Consider the following 6,299-nt stretch of genomic DNA (forward strand, 5'->3'; position numbering starts at 1 on the left):
AATTTAATTTACACTTTTTTAAGTGTGGTCTATGCTTAATTTCCTAAGCCGCCTAAGACAAATTCTATCATGGATTAGTTGATCTGTTTATTTTGATGGATTTTATTGGATGTTTTCCAAGTTTTATATGGACTCATCAGGTTCTGCCTAGATCACTTGTGTCTAGGAGTCTTTTATTGAGTGCTACACACGTGTTTCACTTGCTTGCTTTGGATTTTTGTTTGAACGACGCCACATTCATATACTCCAGATTGATGAGTTGGCACCAATTTTAATACTTCTTTTGGCATGATTAATGTCCATTAGATGGTATGCATTGATTTTTATGATCAACTATGGTTTTCATGGATTCGAGGAGCTTCTATGCTTTTATCCATGGTTTTATAAGGATCTTTTGATCTTTTGGATAATATCATGTGCTTTGAAAGGTAGCATTTGCCTTCGTTTTTTACACGTAATTTTTGGACTATGTTCCTTGTACTCTTGTACATATTTCAACTCAGATACCTAGTTGCTTATATATCTAGGTGAGTTATTTTTCTACCCTAACTTTATTATGTTTTGGTAGTTATAATTAGAAAGGCGATAATAATTCAATTTCTTTTCTAATGATGTACTTGTTGGAAAGAGTTATTCCTTGATGTAGTCTCAGGCATATAGAGACAGATTTTAGTATGTGAAAGTCTGGGGTATAAGGTCATTTTATTCCTTTTATACAGGATTTTATTCATATTTTCCTAGACGGCATACTGGGGAGTTTTCAAATTGTTAAGGTATGTATGGGTGGTATCATGGTGGTATGGGATGCTAGAGTGATCCCTCACATATATTATCTTATGGGATAATTTGGGCTCAAGATTGTTGCTTTGCTTACATCACTTAGCATGTTGACCTCAACATTCAAAGACAATCTCATTTTCTAAATTCACTAGAAGTTATAGTGTGGGCATTCTCTAGATAAACTTCTTTTATCTATAGCCTACATGTTTTGATGAGTGTAATCTTGTCGGCATTTTCACTTGTTGAAATCTCTTCCTTTAGAGTTCAAACAAGTTTATCTTGTTGTGTTTGGATAAGGAAATTTGGATTCTTCCTTTGTTGGCATTTCTTTCTCTAGTTTCGTACTTTAGGTGATTTATATAGTCAACCTGATGGTTTACGGATGGACATATGTGACTCATCGAGACGCTGATGACTCTCTATGTTGATATGGGTAACTCGGGACGTCGATTATTCCATATGCAGATGTGGGTATGTCGGGCGCCGATGAATCCCTGGGTTCTCTGTTATGATGCCATGTTTTTCTACTTTATTTCGAATGGTTTACCAAACGAGGAAGTTACTTTGAATGTGAATTGCTCTCATCATCCGCAGTCTGCTGATGGGCAAACAGAGCGTATGAATCAAATTGTAAAGTATATGCTTCATGCATATGTCTCTAGAAAATCATCATATTGGGAAAAATATCTTCCAATGACGGAATTTGCCTATAACAATTTTAAATATATGCTATTGGTTTTAGTCCGTGCATCTTATGTATGGGTATCAACCCAAGGCACCTATTGATGTCGGTCTTAAGGACATCGAGCTTGATGCATCGAGGGATTTTTTGCGAGATATGTAGGAAATGTTGACCGAAGCTCAGGATTCTATTAGGAGTGCTCATAATAGAGTACGATTTTATACTAATAGGGGACGCTCATCTCGATCTTTTAAACCAGGAGCATTGGTTTATTTAAAAGTTCCTAAAGATTTTCAGACTTTGTCAAAAGGATAATGCTCGAATTTATCTCCTAGATATTGTGGTCAATTTCGAGTTATACATCAGATTGGCATGGTTGCGTATGAACTAAAACTACCTATGATTGTGAGAGTTCATCCAATCTTTCATATCGATAGATTGAAAGGGAAACTGGGAGGTAAGGATAACACAGTTACTCCTCAAGAACTCGTTGAAGTCGAAGATTTATCCTATGTTCCACATGAACCTGATAAGGTACTTGAATTCAGGAAAGGAAACTTTGTAGTTGACTAATCCTTGAGGTTAAAATTAGGTGGAAAGATAGGGAAATAGAGGATTTGACTTGGGAGTCGGTTGAGATTGTTCAACGCAATTCTCCTTCTTTTCATTGCAAGAGTGTAATGTTTTGAGAGAGGGGAAGTATGTTATATGTACATTATGTGTGCTATGTTATATGCACATTATGTGTGCATATACTAGGAGGCTAACCCACATTACACTTGTGAGCATAGAAGCATGGGAACAAGCTCTAGTGGAGCGGCATGGGTTAGGACTAACCTTAAAGGTTAAGGTTAGGGTTAGGCATCCAAGGGTCACACATGGGAAATGGAGAGTCAAGAGTCACTTGAGGGCCCTCCTATATAATAGGAGCATGGGGCACACTCAAGGTAGGCTTGAGGCTTGGAGGCTTGGGCTTATGAGGCCAAGTCTATGTTATGCTTTCTTGTGTAGAGGATCATATCTACTCACTTACCATTTCACACTATAGCTACATGCTATTGGATTAGAGTTATACCTCTTGATGGTATGGGACATCAAGGTAGACGTATGGTATGGGACATCAAGGTAGACGTATGATGTCCCATACCTCTTGATGGTATGGGACATCAAGGTAGACGTATGATGTATTTCATTTATAATTCATGTGTGCATCCCTTGGGCTCTCGGGGGTGATCGGGTGGTTGAGTTTATGCCTGATTTATGCATGTTTATGCATAACAAGAGAGATCTTAGGGTTTTAACAACTATGTACCATGTACTATATCGTGTACTGTGTTCAACGAATAGTAAACTATGTAATGTGCACTCTATAGTCTACTCTCCTCTTTGCATTGTGTACTGTATACTATGAAATAGAACTATATCTGAATGACTTTACTATGAACTGTGTACTAAAATGGTACCATGTCTGTATTACATTTTGAAAGGAAAGAACTCACTGAACAAAGTCTTAAGGTAAAGTAAAATAGCAAAAGAGATGCTTAAGAGAAGGGGAATAGTGAATAAAAAGTGTTACCTCCCCAATGAAGTAAAAAGTGCGAGCTCCCTTGAATTGAGATGCAGCACCATTTGACCAAACCCAGTGCTGCTTGTACTTCAAGCCTTTAGACTCTAACCAATGGTGGTGCTATAAAAAAAATGTTGCACAAATAATGTGTCATGTATTTTATCATCAGAGTGTAGAAAATAGATTGCGTTTTGATGTATTCCTTTTCCTTGCAGTAGTCTATGTGAACTAGAATGGTGCACTGGTCATTGTGCCCAGTGCATTAATGGTTGGATCTCATTTTGGACTTTGAAGGTGTAGTTTTCTGCAAAATCTACCAAACAATACCACATCATCAATAAATTTTCTAATGCAATCTTTGAATTGTGTATGCTGTCAATAACAATTGTGCATGATGAATGTTTTGAGGTGCTGCTAGAATTGCAAAATGATATTGGATGGAGCCATCTCCTCATAAACAAACTGGATTCTCTTCTTTGTTACACCACTTCTAGTTTTTTCAGTGATATACTCATATGCTTTCCACCTTATAACTGTACCCCCAACATCATTGACTTCATGCGGACAAAACAGAGGCTTAGGACAACTCCCCCATTTACCTAGCAACAAGTACTATATAGCTTGTGCCACTCAACCTCCTTTTCCTTTGAAAAAATTATAGATATCCACAAATCCCTCACTAACTCGTATAGGTACTACAATTTGCTACATATTTTGCTGCACTTGCTTGCATGTCGCACTTGCATACATACTCACACATTTACATGGAACTGTAATCTAAACAATAACTCTACACTGATCTTAAATTGTGCACTTAAATGTGTAAGAAAATTTCAGAACTCTCCAATAGATCTTCAATCTATTGACTATTGTTGAAAACTGCATCAAAATCTATAGTATTTGCAATCTGTCTCTAATATCTTTGGTAATCAGTACCTTTCTTGATGAATCTTTCACCAAAAACTACACAACAACCAAGAATCTCGCCAAGAAGAATGCAAAGAGCTAAAAGGATTTTGCAAATGATAGCTGGAAACTATGGTTTGTGTGAAGATTTAATGAAAATAGACTCTAATTAATGCATAATTTCTCCAAAATTTAAGAAAATCAAGAAGATTTTCAAAAACATCAAGAAATGTAAGAAAATCAAGAAAATGCATTTTAAAAACTATGGAAATCTCTAATTCAAGAATGATTAACACTAATCATGATCAAGAAAGTGCATTCTTAAAAAATAGATTAACGATAATCTGAAAATGATTATCACTTATCATGATCAAGAAAATGCATTCTGAAATTTGGATTAACAATAATTTAAAAATGATTATCACTAATCATGATCAAAAAAATACATTCTAAAAAAATTGGAGTAGCAATAGTCTGAAAATTATTAATATTCTAATCACTCCCTAAATAAGAATTTAAGCCAAGAGCTTTGATACCAATTGAAATGTAGTAATCATAAAACTGAGATTTTGGACAATCATCATGGATTAATACAAGATTAAGGAGATAATCTCATGCAAACGATCATGATGCCTAAGTGATTTAGCCTTTCACCAAAGGATGGAAATAGCATTCTTCTGTAAGCCAAGCTATGAAAGGCATGAGGCTCCAAGAGTCAAGATGACCAAATATCATAATATGTCCAAAAGATACAATAGTGGCTCATGAGCTCCCTTTTATACTCGAGCCCATGACCATGGTATTAGACCTAATCTAAAGTTGTTGCTCATTACACTTATTCCTATCAAAGCATGTTGACTACACATTGCCATCTTGCTCCACTCCTATGTAACCACCTTTGAGCTATGCCACTCTAGTCTCTATATATTAATAATTGATTATGAACACAATCCACTTGATTATGAGTGCTCCATCCTGCTTGCTGAAAGGAAAAATTAACAAATTGGGTGTACTGGATTTTAGTAACTCACATGAGACCTTTTGTTAATATTAGAACTATGGACCTTGGCGGATAATAGTATTAGAAATATAGTATGACGAATTATAAATGTTATGCAAAGTCAAAATACATTGTTGAATCCAACGACTTACCACAAAGAACAGATAACCACACATTTAAGAATTATACCAAATAATAACCTACAGATTTTTATTGAATTTGAAATCTTGTGCTGTACAAAGTGTAAACGCATTGTTGCACCACACAGAATAAATAACTGCACATTTAAGGATTAAAGCAATATAAAGCTTATTTAATTTTAGTAGCTCACAGAGAGTACAAGGTTTTCCTTTGATTAGTAGGTCTCCCTAAGGTAGCCTTTGATGAAAAATTATAGTTCTCCCTCAGGTTGCAAACTTGCCTTGTGGATGAAAGAGACAAAGAGAGAAACAAGAGAGGGAAAAACGGGAGAGGAGAGGGTGGGAGCGAGAGAGGAATTACAATGTTCCACCACCACCATTTCAGATTGTAGAGTACACGTCTAGCTATCTTCCATCCACCTGTAGAGAAAGCAGGTTGCAGACTTATCTCAGACAGAAAGAGAGAAACATGATAGGGAGAGAGGAGAGGGTGGGAGCCTCAAGTGGAAATCTAACAATTCATGGAATAGTTGGGGGCAAGGACCACGCACAATAGCCTCAAGTAGAGAGTAGAATAGAGTCAGGATTGGCGATACCCTACCGAGAGAATCCAGCCCCACATTTGTGAGAGGAACTGGATCTAGCAGAGTTGTGTCTTATCTACTAGTAGCCTTGGGTGAGGGGGTAGAAGCCCATGTAAAGGGTCACACTATAGATACTATTCGCCAACGGATCAAGTTAGTCCTCTCAAGATTTTGCTTGGCATAAGAAATAGAACTAGGAGCTAGAAGGCCAAATCTATTATGATGATGCCATCTCTCTAGAATATTCAGAGCCACATGCTTTTGTTGTTGTTGGCAAAAGTGGCTATTTCAATCATGTAAATGATACAAATCATATTTCTAAAAGCTATATTGATAAAAGTGGAACATAGGATAGTGGAAGAGAAACAAGCCTTGGCCATGCCACAATGAGTAGACATAGAAGAAAGATAGAATTTGTGTATGGGGACATCAATGATCCAACTAACTCAACTGAGAAAGGATGGGAATGGGAATAAATAATTTTGGATATACAGTGGTTCTAAAAAATTTTATTCCTCTAGTTTAAGGGCCAAAAGAGTTCAACTAATGACACAGTTTCTCATTGATGGTGGTGGATGTCCCCAGTGTTGGGAGGAGAACATGCAACATAGTTCTCACCATCAATGAGTGCCAACTATTC

This window comes from Cibotium barometz, chromosome 29 (assembly GCF_041138505.1).
Source record: "Cibotium barometz isolate CiBa-2024 chromosome 29, ASM4113850v1, whole genome shotgun sequence".
NCBI classification, from domain to species: Eukaryota; Viridiplantae; Streptophyta; class Polypodiopsida; order Cyatheales; family Cibotiaceae; genus Cibotium; species Cibotium barometz.